Genomic DNA, 18,457 nt, shown 5'->3' with positions numbered 1-18,457 from the left:
ATTTTGATCTTGTGTGACAGTGGGCAATGCTAATAAATTCAGAGAAGCTACAGTACTAGGTTGCCTTGTAAGGTAACCTCAGTTTATTGATACATACAGTACATACATAGATGTAGGTGATCATACCACTAGGGAGTGATCACATGTATAAAATCAGCTATGCCCTTAAGTGGGGTACAGAACATATTCTGAAACATACAAGCTGTGTTTCTGTTGTAAATTTCTGTCCGCATGTCACGAACGTCGTCAGGGAAATGTCAGGTGCAGCGTGGTAAGTGTACATTTATTTTTATTATGAATGTCGGCAACAAAAACAAGAAAACAAAAACAACAAAAAAGAACGTGAAGCTTAGTAGGGCTATACAGGCCACTAACAAAGTCAACTACCCACAACTATGATGGAAAAACAGGCTGCCTTAGTATGACTCCCTCACTTCCGTTGTGTCCTTCACTTCCTTCATCAGAGTCCCCTTGAGGAGAATTGTGGTTGCTTCTCCATTTTCTTTTGTCAGTGGTATGAAAGGGTAGATCTGTGTATCGGGGGTCCTATGGGTTGAGTCTCATATGGCGGTGGGGAGTAATCCTGTTCTGCCTCTGTCCTGACTCATTTCTTTCCTCCCGCACTTTATTGTTCTCTCCAGCTTTAGTTTGATCACGGTAGCCTTGTTCATGAAGATCATCATTCCTATCACGGTTTCTGAAACAAGGATACTTTTCTTCTTCCCCTTCTTTTTGTCAATTTTTCTTGTCTGAATTATCTCCTTGACTAAATCCAACCTAGTCTTGTTGAATGAACCATCCAGTGGATATCGTTTTCTCCTGCCATCTCTGTCCAGACATGCCATTTATTAAAAGTTAAAGTAAATAGAAAATAGATGATTATCGCTGAACCATCTCTCCAAAAACAAAATAACTAGTAATTAATTAAATCATAATCGGCCACCCCCGTAGGATAGGGCAGCCTCAGACAGCCTCAGACAGCCTCAGACAGCCTCAGACAGCCTCGTCAAGCCACCTCTACAAAATCATCCTACCTCTCCGGAGTACTACATTCATTCATCAATCATTCATTCCATTCATCATATATTGACATCATGCATTTCACCAATAGCCAGTTTTGTAATATCTCCTATCTAGAATTTGACTATGTCATATTAAAAGTTTATGTATTTTTGGGTTGAGTGAGGTGTCACTTACTTGTTAGAGGGAAACCCACACCAGCGAATGCCAATTAATTACAGATTTAGATTAAAACGATGGGTGACCAGAAGTGTGTGTCCATCTATCACCTGCGGAATAACGGGATTACTGAGAGGGCTAAACAAATGATTAAAGGGGGGCTTGCAAAAGCCTGCCATTCCACAAAAATGAGCTGGGTGGAATGCTTGCCCCTTGTCCTCATGAAAATGCGCAGCAGCCTTAACGAAGGTATTGTGTGTACACTTTACGAGATGTTAACAGGATGACCCATGAACACACCAGGTGTTCGACCTATGACTGACCGACAGATAGACATAACTGAGGTCTCTCCACACAGGAAAGTAAAAAAGGTTCCCCCAAGTAAAGACCCTGACAAGCTTCCCATGAACGGAGACTGGGTGAAATTCAGAGTCCACAAACAAAAATTGAACCAACCACGATGGATGGGTCTGTTCCAGGTAACCATAGTGACAGCAACAGCCCTGTGAGTGGCGGAGAGGTCCGGCTGGTAATCATCTCTCCCACTGCAAGCACCCCCCAGAGTGGGAGCCATTGATGAGCCACTAGAGGGAGAGCAGGGCCCCGAGAACATCTGAAGGAGAAAGAAGGTGCGAGCCAAAGGAAAAAAACAGAGGGCCCAGACCTAAAGGCTGGAAAGAAAGATGAAGAAAAAGGCTCTAGCCAACGAGCAGAAGAAGGAGTCATCATTTCACACTCACAATCAGATTCTATAACGAGGAAACAGAGTCTACACCGGGTCTGGTGGTTTGTTTTCCCCATCATCCTTTCCATGGGTCTCCTTGTTGGCTCAGCCACGGGACCCCCTGGGGGATCTGAGGAAAACAACAAATGGATGCAAATGGTGAGAAAAATTGGAAATCAGACTAAGAGGCCAGGAACCCAGGTTTTAGTGTTTAGAAAGCCTACATCAACCACTGAGCTGTTTGGGAGACAGGTTGAGCCTATGAGAAGGACAGAGTTTGAATGTGTTTTTTTATACTTTATGCTGAGAGGTAATGAGAAAAAGCCTACTAAGCGAAGGGAGACCACAGGACTGTTCTTTGGGAGAAGAACTGAGCAGTTAGCCGGGGATCATGTGACACATGTACAGTATATACAGGGTCAGCCATTTCCAGTACCATATTTACAATGTGCGGGGATACTGGAGTAATAAGAGTTAGATTTGTATAGGGGTAAGGTGACTAGGGATCAGAATATATGATAAACAGACTAGCAGCAGCGTATGATGAATGCATGTGAGTGCGTGTGTGTTTGTGTGTAGAGCCCGTATAAATGTATGTGCATATTGTGTGGGTGTGAGCATATTAGGAAGTGAGTGTTTGTGTGTGTGTGTTGGAGTGTGCATATGTGTGTGCATATTAACAGTAGAACAAATAAATATAATCATATATAATTAATGGTTATTTTCTGAAATCCATGCATAGCCTACTAAAAATGGTGTCCTCATCCACCTCTTGACCTATCGTTCTTCACTGAAATCAAGTTATAATGCGAGTCAGTTGTGTTAAAACTGCATCGTTTACCTGTCTGGTCCATTTGATGTGCTGTTCATGTATTTGACTAAATCACTCTGAGTGACTGAATGGCTCAGTAGCTGTCCTTTAACAGCCAGATGATGGCAGTGTTGAGGCCTGCTGGTGGTGTTTGTGTTTCTTCTCTCACTCCCTCTGTCTCTCTCTAGTCTAAATGTGTGCTTATATGCCTTTACTTCATTGATGGAGACATCCACACATAAGATGGCATGCCATAATGTGACAAATAAAAAATAAAATGACAGTGGCAAGGGGGGGGTGTTTGTGTGCGTGTCCGTGTGCGGGTGGGGGTGTGTGTGTGAGTGTGAATTACAGCCCCCAGCAGCAGCTTCTTAGGCAGCTGTATTAAATAAGTCTATAAATACCTGGTTGTCTAATTGATGTTTATGGAGAGCCTATTAGTGGGGAGGGAACATCACTGGGCTTTCTCTCTCCCTCACACCCCAGTCACATGCTCTGTGTGGCACATTGTGGAACACTCTTGGTTGTACATTTCCTTGTCCACTGCTCAGTATGTGTCCCACAAAACATCAAGCTCTAATCTGGAGTAGGAAAAGGCACCATAGTCACAGTGAGAATGGAATGGTTTTATTTTGTAGTACAATAGATTAGCTGCATATATGTCTATTGGGACAGTGATTGTCAGAGACAGTTTATGATATACTGCGGTGTTGCACTGATCCAATACAATTAAGATGTATCTGCCACCTTTCCCCATCCTCCACTCTGGAATATAAACCGGATAAACACAATCCCTGCCCCACTGCTCCATCTCTGTCCTTCTTGCTCTCTCTGTCTCTCACTCCCTCATACACTCAGTGTCAAAAACCTGGCTGCAGTCCTAACCAAACACTCATTACAGCCTGTCAATGTGTAATCATAAATGGCATTTCGTTCTCCACTGCTGTCTGTAGTGGTCCTCCTAAATCTGTTACAAGGAGAATCATAATCACCCTTTGGGGTATACACGGATAAGATGGTGGCGCTTAGGAGTGCACCCGTCTTGCCGGTTCCTGCTCGACTTTGCTTCTTGGACTGAAAACCCACAGGACGGTAGATCTCCAGGAAGAGGATTGGGCAGCCCTGGCCTAAGGTAACACCGATGACAAAGAAGAGTAAGGAAAGAGGGAATCCAAGCTACACTGAAAAGATGGGCTACACAGCCTCTTCCTAGTATCCTGATGGCTAATGTCTAATCACTGAAAAATTAACTTTGTGAACGCAGAGCAAGGCTTCAATTGATGAAACGGGGCTTATGGAGAATACACTTGACTCTGCTTTTAAACCAGACTGCTTCTCCATATTCTGAATGGATTGATCGGCAGCTTGTGGTATGAGTTGGAGGGTGGAGAGGTATGTTTTCTAACATAATCCCTGGTCAACAAGATATCCCCAACATGTATCCTGCCCTACAAGAGGATCCAGTGTGTTTGACCATATATACACAAACATCCATGACCCATACGAGGCCATCCCCCTCCCCACTTTGGTCAATCAGATCAAGTCTCTCCTCCTACTCCACAACTACAAGCAGCAACTCAATGGACCCACCAGCGAAGATTCATCCACCCACCTCCTGAGTTGGGCAGCAGTCTAAACTGCCACTGTAGCCTCTGGTTCAATCCCAATCCCAGCCAGCCGTGACTGGGAGCACCATTGGACGGCGCATAATTGGCCCAGCGCTGTGAGGGTTTGGCCGGGGGGATTTCCTTGGCTCATTGTGCTCTAGTGACTCCTTGTGGTGGGCCGGGCGGCAGCAAGCTGACTTCGGTTGTCGACGCAGTGTGTTAAGAAGCAGCGCAGCTTGGCGGGTCATGTTTCCAAGGACACATGACTCGACATTTGCCTATCCCGAGCCCGTTGGGGAGTTGCAGCGATGAGACAAGATCTTAACCTTTCTGATCTCCCCATCCCGGATCCGGGTTCGTGAATACAGACTCAAGCTCATTACCATAACGCAACGTTAACTATTCATGAAAATCGCAAATGAAATGAAATAAATATGCTAGCTCTCAAGCTTAGCCTTTTGTTAACAACACTGTCATCTCAGATTTTCAAAATATGCTTCTCAACCATTGCAAAACAATCATTTGTGTAACAGTATTGATGGCTAACGTAGCATTTAGCATTAGCATTCAGCTGGCAACATTTACACAAAAAAACAGAAAAGCATTCAAAAAAATCATTTACCTTTGAAGAACTTCAGATGTTTTCATTGAGGAGACTCTCAGATAGCAAATGTTCAGTTTTTCCTGAAAGATTATTTGTTTAGGACAAATCGCTCCGTTTTCTGCGTCACGTTTAGCTATGAAAAAACCCCTGTATCCAGGATTGTGTAAATCTATCAGCAAGCTCATTAGCATAACACAACGTTAACTATTTATGAAAATCGCAAATGAAATGAAATAAATATGCCATCTCTCAAGCTTAGCCTTTTGTAAACAACACTGTCATCTCAGATTTTCAAAATATGCTTCTCAACCATAGGAAAACAATCATTTGTGTAAAAGTAGCTAGCTAGAGTTAGTATTTCGCGTTAGCATTTAGCGTTAGCATTAGCGTTAGCATCCAGCACGCAACATTAACAAAAACATAAAAGCCTTCAAATAAAATCATTTACCTTTGAAGAACTTCTGATGTTTTCAATGAGGATACTCTCAGTTAGATAGCAGATGCTCAGTTTTTCCAAAAAGATTCCTTGTGTATTAGAAATAGCTCCGTTTTATACATCACATTTGGCTACCAAAAAAAATCCATAAATTCAGTCCTCAAAACGCAAACTTTTTTCCAAATTAACTCCATAATATCGACTGAAAACATGGCAAACGTTGTTTAGAATCAATCCTCAAGGTGTTTTTCACATATCTCTTCATTGATACATCGTTCTTGGAAACATGCTTTCTCTCCTGAATCCCAGGAGAAAATGCCTGCACCTGAAGATTACGCACAAATTTAGACAAAGGACACCGGGCGGACCTCTGGAAAATGTAGTCTCTTATGGCCAATCTTCCAATGATATGCCTACAAATACGTCACAATGCTGCTAAGACCTTGGGCGAACGACAGAAAGTGTAGGCTCATTCGTTGCGCAATCACAGCCATATAAGGAGAGAATGGAAAACAGAGCTTCAGAAATTCTGCTAATTCCTGGGTGATGCATCATCTTGGTTTCGCCTGTAGAATGAGTTCTGGGGCACTTACAGACAAAATCTTTGCAGATTCTGAAACTTCAGAGTGTTTTCTTTCCAAAACTGTCAAGAATATGCATAGTCGAGCATCTTTTCGTGACAAAATATCGCGCTTAAAACGGGAACGTTTTTTATCCAAAAATGAAATTGCGCCCCTAGAGCTCTAACTGGTTAACTACCAAATGGATATCACAAAAATGGGGAGAAAAAGGGGGGGAATGCAAAAATGTAATAATAAAATGATTTATCCATCAACATTGAGGAATGTTCATTGTCAATCACAAGCATTAGGAAATGTGTTGATGTTGTACCCACAATAAAAATCCAGATATACCCCAACCAAAAATGGAGGATCGGGGAAATCCGTACCATGCTGAGAGCCTGTGCTGCGTTATTCAATGTCAACAGAACAAACCCTGACGTAGACTCGTGTCATATATGGCAAGGACTACAGAATATCGATGCAGTGCCCATCGAAGCCTCCCTCCCAGACGAGCATAACACATTTCATGCTTGCTTCGAGGTAGACAATACCGATCCATCCAGGAAGAATCTCGCTGCTACGGACGACCAGGTGCTTTCACTCTACGAGGCTGACATGAGGAAAACTTTCGGGTGAATACTCACAAAGCAGCCAGCCAATATGGCGTCCCTGGCCGCGTCCTCAGTGTGTGCTGAACGGCTGGGGGCGTCTTCTCTGACATATTCAACCTGTCCCTGTCTCAGGCTGTAGTCCCCAACTGCTTTAAGGAGACCACCATTGTCCCAGTGCCCAAGAAAAACAAGGTGACATGCCAAAATGACTATCGCCCTCTCACGCTCACCTCAGTCATCATGAAGTGCTCCAAGCGGCTTGTCAAGGCCCAGATCAAGGCATGCCAGGCACACTGGACCCACTCCAATTTGTCTACTGCTCCAACAGATCCACAAAAGATGCCATTTCTATCGCTATTCACATGGCCGTAACACATCTGGACAAGAGGAACACCGATGTGAGAATGTTGTTCATTGACTACAGTTAAGCATTCAACACTATTGTTCCATCGAAGCTTGACACCAAGCTCAGTGCCCTGGATCTGGACACAACCCTCCGCAACTGGATCCTTAACTTTCCGACAGAAAAACCACAGGCTGTGAACATTGGCAACAACACCTCCTCCACATTGACTCTTAACACAGGGCAACCCCAGGGGTGTCTCGTCATTACTCTGCCTTACTCCTTGTTCACCCATGAGTTGACCGAGAACTCGATGGTCACTCTGACAGAGCTTTAGAGCTCCTCTGTGGAGATGGGAGAACCTTCCAGAAGGACAACCATCTCTGCAGCACTTCACCAATTTAGGCCTTTTATGGTAGAATGGCCAGACGAAAGCCACTCAGTTAAAGGTACATGACAGCCCGCTTGGAGTTTGCCAAAAGGCACCTAAAGGACTCTCAGACCATGAGAAACAAGATTATCTGGTCTGATGAAACCAAGATGGAACTCTTTGGCCTGAATGCCAAGCGTCACGTCTGGAGGAAACCTGGCATCATCCCTACGGTGAAGCATGGTGGTGGCAGCATCATGCTGTGGGATGTTTTTTAGCGACAGGGACAAGGAGACTTGTCATGATTGAGGGAAAGATGAACGTAGAGAAGTACAGAGAGATCTTTGATGAAAACCTGCTGCAGAGCACTCAGGACCTCAGACTGGGCCTGAAGGTTCACCTTCCAACAGGACCTGATGATCACCAATGGTCACCTTCCAGCAGCTACAGTATATCCCTAGTTTCAGTCTCCTAATATTCCTTACACCTCTGAAGATTCCAGCCACTTCCATGCTAGGCAGAAGAACATAGGTGTTTCATCTCTGAGCAGCAAAAAGATTGTTTCTCTACCGACAGTTGGATGAGGGGAACTTTATGTGGTGTTAGCAACACTTAGTGGAGACTAGAGATCCTGACTGCCAATGTGTCACCCTCAAGGAAAAGCCAAGTGTTGACTATAAACATGTTTTTATTTGCAAAATAGAAATGATAATATCAATCTCTAATTAAATAAAACATCATATTAAAAGTTTACAAGATAAGTCACAACAATAAAACAAAAAATCCCAACACCCCCCTTGCAAAAAAATGGTGATGAAATCAGTTCAATAATAAAAAATAAACACAATTGCACTGTATTGCCACCCCCCTCCCCCCCACCCCAAACAGTGTTGAAAAGTAAAACAAATTATAAAAACAACTCACTGGAAATAAAATAATGTATATTAAAAGAAGTGTACAACATAAGACATAAGTAAAAGTATTTTAAAAGATTCCCAAGTCCCCTGCCAAAAAATGTGCTAAATATTTACAAATAAATATATGGGGGATTGGAAATGATACCGACAATAACATTGATGGAAGCTACAATCTATCTGCAATATTAAAGCTTATCTTTAGTATTGTACTGTGTAACGGGTGTCGTCTGGAGATAGAGAGGAGGACCAAGGTGCAGCATAGTAAGTGTTCATGTCTTTTTAATAAACAAACTGAACACTGGAACAAAACAATAAATGATGTGAACAAAATGAAACAGTACCGTGTGGCCCAAACACTCACACGGAAACAAACACCCACAAACCAAAAGTGAAACCCAGGCTTCCTAAGTGTGATTCTTAAAACCTGTTAACCTTTCTGATCTCCCCATCCCGGATCCGGGTTCGTGAATACAGACTCAAGCTCATTACCATAACGCAACGTTAACTATTCATGAAAATCGCAAATGAAATGAAATAAATATGCTAGCTCTCAAGCTTAGCCTTTTGTTAACAACACTGTCATCTCAGATTTTCAAAATATGCTTCTCAACCATTGCAAAACAAGCATTTGTGTAACAGTATTGATGGCTAACGTAGCATTTAGCATTAGCATTCAGCTGGCAACATTTACACAAAAAAACAGAAAAGCATTCAAAAAAATAATTTACCTTTGAAGAACTTCAGATGTTTTCAATGAGGAGACTCTCAGATAGCAAATGTTCAGTTTTTCCTGAAAGATTATTTGTTTAGGACAAATCGCTCCGTTTTCTGCGTCACGTTTAGCTATGAAAAAAACCCTGTATCCAGGATTGTGTAAATCTATCAGCAAGCTCATTAGCATAACACAACATTAACTATTTATGAAAATCGCAAATGAAATGAAATAAATATGCCATCTCTCAAGCTTAGCCTTTTGTAAACAACACTGTCATCTCAGATTTTCAAAATATGCTTCTCAACCATAGGAAAACAATAATTTGTGTAAAAGTAGCTAGCTAGAGTTAGCATTTCGCGTTAGCATTTAGCGTTAGCATTAGCGTTAGCATCCAGCACGCAACATTAACAAAAACATAAAAGCCTTCAAATAAAATCATTTACCTTTGAAGAACTTCTGATGTTTTCAATGAGGATACTCTCAGTTAGATAGCAGATGCTCAGTTTTTCCAAAAAGATTCCTTGTGTATTAGAAATAGCTCCGTTTTATACATCACATTTGGCTACCAAAAAAAATCCATAAATTCAGTCCTCAAAACGCAAACTTTTTTCCAAATTAACTCCATAATATCGACTGAAAACATGGCAAACGTTGTTTAGAATCAATCATCAAGGTGTTTTTCACATATCTCTTCATTGATACATCGTTCTTGGACACATGCTTTCTCCCCTGAATCAAATGGTAAAGTAGAAGCAGCTGGCAATTGCGAACCAAATTCGACGCAGGACACCAGGCGGACACTTGGAAAATGTAGTCTCTTATGGTCAATCTTCCAATGATATGCCTACAAATACGTCACAATGCTGCTAAGACCTTGGGCGAACGACAGAAAGTGTAGGCTCATTCGTTGCGCAATCACAGCCATATAAGGAGAGAATGGAAAACAGAGCTTCAGAAATTCTGCTAATTCCTGGGTGATGCATCATCTTGGTTTCGCCTGTAGAATGAGTTCTGGGGCACTTACAGACAAAATCTTTGCAGATTCTGAAACTTCAGAGTGTTTTCTTTCCAAAACTGTCAAGAATATGCATAGTCGAGCATCTTTTCGTGACAAAATATCGCGCTTAAAACGGGAACGTTTTTTATCCAAAAATGAAATAGCGCCCCTAGAGCTCTAATCAGGGACAACAATTGACAGCTGCCTCTGATTGAGAACCATACTAGGCTGAACTCAAAAACCAACATAGAAAAACAAACATAGACTGCCCATGCCAACTCCCTGACCATACTAAAACAAAGACAAAAAACAAGGGAACTAATGTCAGAATGTGACATACTGAGAAAAACGCCAACCCTTTGGGCACTTTGAAGGAGGTGGGGCTGAACAAGTCACAGCTGTGGGTTTTCCTCCAAGTCTTATGGTTCAAAACCAACTGACATTCAGCCAGTTACAAGGGCTTGTGGTGTGATCTAACGCAGAAACCAACTTCCTGATCAAGTTCTGCGTCGCCATGATCAAAAGAGACGGCTCTCCCTTTCGCCAACAGCTGTTGTTGTGCTTTCTGTCTTATTTTTCCTTCCTATCTGGCAAACAGAGCTACGCCCTTTAGCAGGAATGACAGCTCAGTAAGTGGATCCCTTTTGGAAATACATGGAGTGTCGCAGCCCTGGCCCATCTATTGTGCTAGCCCTATCATTTAGAACTAATCAATATTGACAGAGGAAAAACACCTAGCTGACTGTGGGGGGGAGGAGACATCCATGCTGTGCCTTTTTGACTCTGTTAGAAAGGGAAATGGATAGCTAGAGAGAGGGAGAGAATCAATGTGCGATGGGAGGGGGGGTTAAGAAACTGTAAGCAATCCATTCCCCCCTCTATTAGTCTTTACCCTTGTTTGTGTTTTGTTGGAATAGAACAGCGGCAAGGGGAAATGAAGTAGATAGAGTAGGCAGTGGGGATGGACGCACAGCGAATTGAAGGGTCTGCCCGTGGTCCCTCTGGAAACAGTATTGAATGTTGTGTCGAGGTGCACATCTTTTGAAAACCCTCTCTCCTGGGTTGTTCTCTTTCCATTCTTCCTATCATTTGGCCTCTCCCTCTTTAGTTTCTCACTCATTCTCCCTTCTTTCTTCTCCCTAGTGCTCTTCTTCCTTTTTCATTATTTTACTTGTTATTTTGTGCACTCTCTTTCTCCCCCTCTCCTCAGTCTTCTTGAGCAGTCAAATCAAATGCAATCTGATGAAGTGATTATTATTTTAAGTGTGTCTCTGTCTTCCCACAGATGGAGGAGGGCAGTCCTGCAGTGCATCTGGGGACTCTGATCGCCCTCATGGTGGAGGAAGGGGAGGACTGGAAGACGGTGGAGATCCCTCCCCCTGGGGTAGCCGTGCTCACCCAGGCTCCTCCTCCTGCAGCTGCAGCCCCTCCCCCTCAGATGGCCCCCTCTGCACCCCCACTACCTCCCCCCAGAGTAGCCCCCACAGGACTTTGAGTCTCACCTCCTTGGCATGAACCCCTAAAGAGCAAGCAGCTGCCTCATTGGTAACAAAAAAAAACTCCAGAGGAACTAGACTAGAGCTGAAGCCTATCCTCTTTTTCCTGACCAGATAAAGTTAGAATACATAGCTACAGTCTTTGGAAACAAAGAATGAAAAACAGATGCGTTTCGGCTCCAATACAAATTAAGGCAGTTTTAATTAATTATGTAAAGAGTGCCTTGGTCCTCCCTTCTTTTTGATGACAAATATACCAAAGAGCACCTTCTGTCCACCAAAACCTACTATTGTCTACCTTAGCAGCGCTTCCTTCCTTCTTTTTCTACTTTAGAACCTTTACAATATAATACATTGGAAGGTTGTGCATGACTATGGTAGATGTAGGAACCAATCTATATTTTCAGACTGTCGAGTATTTATCTGGTCAATATGTCAGTGTATTATGTCTGTTTGTAACAGTGCGTTATACAGTATCACAATGTATGTGGACACCTCTCATTCCAACATCATGGGCATTAATATGGAGTTGGTCTACCCTACTATAACAGCCTCCACTCTCCAGGGAAAGCTTTCCACTAGATGTTTGGAACATTGCTACGGTGATTTGCTTCCATTCAGCCACAAGCATTATTGAGGTCAGGCACTAATGTTGGGCGATTATGCCTGGTTCGCAGTCCGCGTTGCAATTCATCTAGGTATTCGATAGGGTTGAGATAGAGATAGGCCTCTGTGCAGGCCAGTCAAGTTCTTCCACACCAATCTCGACAAACCATTTCAGTTAGGACCTCGCTTGTGCATGGAGGCATTGTCATGCTGAAACAGGAAAGGGCCTTCCCCCAACTTTTGCCACAACGTTGGAAGCACAGAATCATCTAGAATGTCATTGAATGCTGTGGCCTTAAGATTTCCCTTCACTGGAACTAAGGGGTCTAGCCCGAACCATGAAAAACAGCCCCAGACCATTATTCCTCCTCCACCAAATTTTACAGTTGGTGCTATGGTTTGGGCAGGTGGTGTTCTCCTGACATCCGCCATACTCCGATTCATCCGTCGGACTGCCAGATGGTGAGGTGTGATTCATCACTCCAGAGAACACATTTCCACTGCTCCAGGGAACTATGCGGTGAGCTTTACACCACTTCAGCTGAGGCTTGGCATTGCGCATGGTGATCCAAGGTTTGTGTGCGGCTGCTCAGCCATGGAAACGTGTTTCATCAAGCTCCTGATGAACAGTTCTTGTGCTGATGTTGCTTCCAGAGGCTGTTTGGAACTCAGTAGTGAGTGTTGCATCCGAGGACAGACAAATATTAGGCGCTACGTGCTTCAGCACTTGGAGGTCCCGTTCTGTGATCTTACCACTTTGCGGTTGATCCGTCGTTTCTCCTAGAAGTTTCCACTTCACAATAACAGCACTTACAGTCGACCGGGGCAGCTCTAGCAGGGCTGAAAGTTGATGAACTGACTTGTTAGAAAGGTGGCATCCTATGATGGTGCCACATTGAAAGTAGCTGAGCTCATCAAAAAGGCCATTCTCCGGCCAATGTTTGTCTATGGAGATTACATGACTGTGTGCTCAACTTTATACACCTTTCAGCAGCAGGTGTGACTGAAAGAGCAGAATTCACTCATTTGAAGGGGTGTCCACATACTTTTGTATATACAGTGTATGTTAAAATGTATTTGGATTATACATTGAATTTGTATGTTTAAGGACTCTTGGAAGATTATTACAAATGAGGACTAAAAGAGATCCTAATACAATAGAATTTTCTCTGACCAATCAGAACATTACGGTGAGACTAACTTCGTGTGTGTCCCTCGGTCCCTGTCTTTCTGTGTGTGTTTTGTCTTCTCCCCTCAGGTTGTGACTGATCTCGGCAGCACACGGTCTAGACACACACGGTCTAGATCCCCAGCTGGCCACACCCACTGGACACGTGTATCGTCACCAAGGAGTGAGTAGTTCACACAAGCTGTGTTCAGGGTAGAGAAATGTTCCAAATGTTGCAGATAGTAATGTAATGAATATGGTGTACATGATTCCCCTATTCTAATCTAGCTACGTGGCAGACGATCATATCATTATCGTGTAAGTACAGAGTGTGGGCACTGGGAGGTATATACTGAGTGTACAAACATTAAGAACGCAAGCGCTTTCCAAAACAGACCAGGTGAAAGCTATGATCCCTTATTGATGTCACTTGTTAAATCCACTTCAATCAGTGTAGATGAAGGGGAGGAGACAGGTTGAAATGATTTTTAAGCCTTCTTGGTGACAGGTGCACCGGTTTGTGTCAAGAACTGCAATGCTGCTGTGTTTTTCATGCTCAACAGTTTCTCGTGTGTATTAAGAATGGTCCACCACCCAATGGACATGCAGCCTACTTGACAGAACTGTGGGATGCATTGGAGTCATGGGCCAGCATTCCTGCTTTCGATACCTTGTACAGTCCATGCCCTGACACATTGAGGCTGTTCTGAGGGCAAACGGAGGGGAGGAGGGGTGTACCTCAATATCAGGAAGGTTTTCCTAATGTTTGTAATACTCACTGTATGTGTTATACAACACTGAACAAGGTCAATGAAAGAGTGCAGATATCTCTGAGGAGGAAATTATGACCTGTCCGTTTGAGACAAACATTCATGTCCCAGGATGACAATGATTTTTACTAGGGGTGGTGGTGGGGGATAGAAAGCTGTGCAGTTCAAAGAACTTCCAGGTACTATCAATAAGAGGCCAGATTAAATCTGATGCTCACCTCAGAAATAAGCACACACATTATTGGAAAATGCAGAGCTGACAATTTGTTACTTCAGAAAACCAAGAGTGACAGCGTGACTGAAAGGATGAGAGAAAGAGCCAGCAAGGTATGAAGTTAGTGAGGGAAGTGACAGAATTTGAAAAAGTAAAGGAGTTGCAAGGTACTTTAACCCTGTTATGTGGGTGGGCTCACACAAGAGGAAGCTGTGAAACTGCGCACACACAGACACACACGTTTCTAATGGCCACCTGCTGTCACGTGGGTCTGATGGAACGTTCTCATTTCCCACCTCATACCCTGCTGGGGAATCTCATTAAGACACAGCTGTCTCCATGGCAACCCAGTCTCTGGAGCTCACTGGTGGCCATAGAAACGCAGACCATATGTTTTGAGAGATGTGTGTGCGTGCGTGTCTGTGTGCTTCCGTGTGTCATTTTGTTTGTTAGTCGTGTTTGTACACGTGTGTGTGTGTCTGTGAAAGAGAGAGTGTAAGGAGATACTGTATGAGGAAAGTTCACCTAGGGTAAACAATGCAGCAAAGTATTTAGCCTACTTTAGTGAAGGGAGATGACCAGGTGAAGGAAACCTAATCCCTCTCCATGCTTACCTTGACATTTGATAGGCTGTGATGTGCGATGGTTTTATGTGTCCTTTGTTAAAAACATGCTCGGTTACAGTGTAACGACGTTCGTCTGTAGGAGGAGAAGCGGACCAAAAAGCAGCGTGGTGGTTATTCATGTTCTTTAGAAAGATACACTGCTTCTTTATGCAACCGCTGTGTTAGATTTATTTTTAACGTTACAGAAATCGCACACTATTTCATATGCTGAGGCAGCGCTCAGTTCCAAGCTACATTTCCACGTAATGTTGGAGTCAACAGAAACACAGATTTAAGCATAAATATTCCCTTACCTTCGATGGTCTTCGTTCAGAATGTTCTGGAAGGGTTCATACTTACCCAATACATCGTTTGGTTTCAAGTCTTGCGTCTTTGTATTAGCTACTGCTAATAACATCAGCTGAAATGCACCCAAAACGTCCTCCGGTCCGGATAAGTTGCGCATCAAAACTTCAAAATTACACATTATATGTCGACTAAACAGGTCAAACTAAGTGCAGAAGCAAGCTTTATGATGTTTTAGACGTGCAAAACAAACTTCAATTCAACCGGGCATCGTTTGCTCTTCCCAGGAGTGCTGGAACAAAGGAATGGCTGTGACCAATTCGCGCCCTAACGCACAGGTTTTTTTATCGCGACACTTACTCCAATCACTCCTATAGGGCCAATTCTCGCGCGATTTGAACGATTGAACGCTCCAAAGAAAGAGGACATCTAGTGGAAGAGATGGAAAGTGTCCCCAGATCCATAAGTGGTCGGGAAGGGTGGGGGCATGACGTCAAAGTTGCTCCAACTTTCATGGCCACAAAAACTAGTTTGGAAGAATGCATGCCCTGTGAGTTCTGCTATACTTACAGACATAATTCCAACGGTTTTAGAAGCTTTAGAGTGTTTTCTATCCAATAATAATTATTATATGCATATATTAGCAATTTTTAATATTTTTTTTTTTCAGTTTACTAGGGGTACCCAATTTCTCCAAAGGGGGCGTAAATCTGCCATGCCCTCAAAAGGTGGAAAACTGAACGATACATGAAATAACTCAAATCTACAAAACAACAAACGGAACGTGAAAACCTATACAGCCTATCCTGTGACAACAAACAGTGACAGGAACAATAACCCACAAACACACAGTGAAACCCAGGCTACCTAAGTATGATTCTCAATCAGAGACAACTAATGACACCTGCCTCTGATTGAGAACCATACTAGGCCGAAAACATAGAAATGCCCCAAAACATAGAAAAACAAACATAGACTGCCCACCCAACTCACGCCCTGACCATACTAAATAAATACAAAACAACAGAAATAGTGGTCAGAACGTGACAGTACCCCCCCCCCAAAGGTGCGGACTCCGGCCGCAAAACCTTGACCTATAGGGGAGGGTCTGGGTGGGCGTCTGTCCGCGGTGGCGGCTCTGGCGCGGGACGCGGACCCCACTTCACCATTGTCTTAGTCCGCCTTATTGTCCGCCTCCCTGGCTTACTCACCATGGCCACCCCTCTCAATGACACCACTGGACAGAGGGGCTGCTCGGGACAGAGGGGCAGCTCGGGACAGAGGTGAAGCAGCTGCTCGGGACAGAGGGACAACTGCTCGGGACAGAGGGGCAGCTGCTCGGGACAGAGGGGCGATAGCAGCTCGGGACAGAGGGGCGATAGCAGCTCGGGACAGAGGGGCGATAGCAGCTCGGGACAGAGGGGCGATAGCAGCTCGGGACAGAGGGGCGATAGCTGCTCGGGACAGAGGGGCAGCTGCTCGGGACAGAGGGGCGGCAGCAGCTTGGGACAGAGGGGCGACAGCTGCTCTGGACAGAGGGGCAGCTGCTCGGGCGGCCCCTGGCTGACTGGCGGCACTGGCGGCCCCTGGCTGACTGGCGGCACTGGCGGCCCCTGGCTGACTGGCGGCACTGGCGGCCCCTGGCTGACTGGCGGCACTGGCGGCCCCTGGCTGACTGGCGGCACTGGCGGCCCCTGGCTGACTGGCGGCACTGGCGGCCCCTGGCTGACGGGCGGCGCTGGCGGCTCCTGGCAGACGGGCGGCGCTGGCGGCGCTGGGCAGACGGGCGGCACTGGCGGCGCTGGGCAGACGGGCGGCGCTGGCGGCGCTGGGCAGACGGGCGGCGCTGGCGCCGCTGGGCAGACGGGAAGCTCAGCTGGCGCTGGGCAGACGGGAAGCTCAGCTGGCGCTGGGCAGACGGGAAGCTCCGGCAACGCTGGAGAAGAGGAAGGCCCTGGTAGCGCCGGAGAGGCGGGAGACTCCGGCAGCGGCGCCGGACAGGCGGGAGGCTCCGGCAGCGGCGCCGGACAGGGGGGAGGCTCGGCAGCGGCGCCGGACAGGGGGGAGGCTCCGGCAGCGGCGCCGGACAGGGGGGAGGCTCCGGCAGCGGCGCCGGACAGGGGGGAGGCTCCGGCAGCGGCGCCGGACAGGCGGGAGGCTCCGGCAGCGGCGCCGGACAGGGGGGAGGCTCCGGCAGCGGCGCCGGACAGGGGGGAGGCTCCGGCAGCGGCGCCGGACAGGCGGGAGGCTCCGGCAGCGGCGCCGGACAGGCGGGAGGCTCCGGCAGCGCCGCCGGACAGGCGGGAGGCTCCGGCAGCGGCGCCGGACAGGCGGGACGCTCCGGCAGAGGCGCCGGACAGGCGGGAGGCTCCGGCAGAGGCGCCGGACAGGCGGGAGGCTCCGGCAGAGGCGCCGGACAGGCGGGAGGCTCCGGCAGCGGCGCCGGACAGGCGGGAGGCTCCGGCAGCGGCGCCGGACAGGCGGGAGGCTCCGGCAGAGGCGCCGGACAGGCGGGAGGCTCCGGCAGAGGCGCCGGACAGGTGGGAGGCTCCGGCAGCGCTGGAGAGGAGGAAGCCCCTGTAAGGATGGGCCGGAGAGACAGCCTGGTACGGGGGGCTGCCACCGGAGGGCTGGTGCGTGGAGGTGGTGACGGATAGACCGGGCCGTGAAGGCGTACTGGAGATCTTGAGACAGACTAAACAACGTTTTTGCTCGCTTTGAGGACAATACAGTGCCACTGACACGGCCCGCTACCAAAACCTGTGGGCTCTCCTTCACTGTAGCCAACGTGAGTAAATCATTTAAACGTGTTAACCCTCGCAGGGCTGCAGGCCCAGACGGCATCCCCGGCCATGTCCTCAGAGCATGCGCAGACCAGCTGGCTGGTGTGTATACAGACATATTCAATCAATCCTTATCCCAGTCTGCTGTCCCCACATGCTTCAAGAGGGCCACCATTGTTCCGGTTCCCAAGGAAGCTAAGGTAACTGAGAAAAATGACTACCGCCCTGTAGCACTCACTTCCGTTATCATGAAGTGCTTTGAGAGATTAATCAAGAACAATATCACCTCCACCCTACCTGACACCCTAGACCCACTCCAATTTGCTTAACACCCCAATAGGTCCACAGACGACACAATCGCCATCACACTGCACACTGCCCTACCACATCTGGACAAGAGGAATACCTATGTAAGAATGCTGTTCATCGATTACAGCTCAGCATTTCACACCATAGTACCCTCCAAACTCGTCATTAAGCTCGAGACCCTGGGTCTCGACCTCGCTCTGTGCAACTGGTTCCTGGACTTCCTGACGGGCCGCCCGCAGGTGGTGAGGGTAGGTAACAACATCTCCACCCCGCTGATCCTCAACACTGCGTCCCCACAAGGGTTGCATTCTCAGCCCTCTCCT

The 18,457-nt window shown here is 46.3% G+C and overlaps 2 long non-coding RNA genes across 2 annotated transcripts in view; one reads left to right on the top strand and one right to left on the bottom strand.

Annotated features, from left to right (window-relative positions):
* Positions 1-5,573, bottom strand: part of LOC149985243 (uncharacterized) — a 414,418-nt gene extending 408,845 nt beyond the window's left edge. The window contains exons 1-2 of the long non-coding RNA XR_016488527.1: positions 5,374-5,573; positions 4,944-5,005 (exon numbers count right to left, since the gene is read on the bottom strand). This is a non-coding gene — a long non-coding RNA (uncharacterized LOC149985243). The remainder of the gene's footprint in view (positions 1-4,943; positions 5,006-5,373) is intronic.
* LOC149985241 (uncharacterized) overlaps positions 1-18,457 on the top strand; it is a 1,026,866-nt gene that overhangs the window by 277,876 nt on the left and 730,533 nt on the right. The window lies entirely within an intron of this gene.

Source organism: Oncorhynchus mykiss, chromosome 2, assembly GCF_057628025.1.
Source record: "Oncorhynchus mykiss isolate SJ-2025 chromosome 2, ASM5762802v1, whole genome shotgun sequence".
Taxonomy (NCBI): domain Eukaryota; kingdom Metazoa; phylum Chordata; class Actinopteri; order Salmoniformes; family Salmonidae; genus Oncorhynchus; species Oncorhynchus mykiss.
The sequence above is the reverse complement of the archived record's forward strand: the minus strand, read 5'-3'. Positions and strand labels throughout refer to the sequence as shown.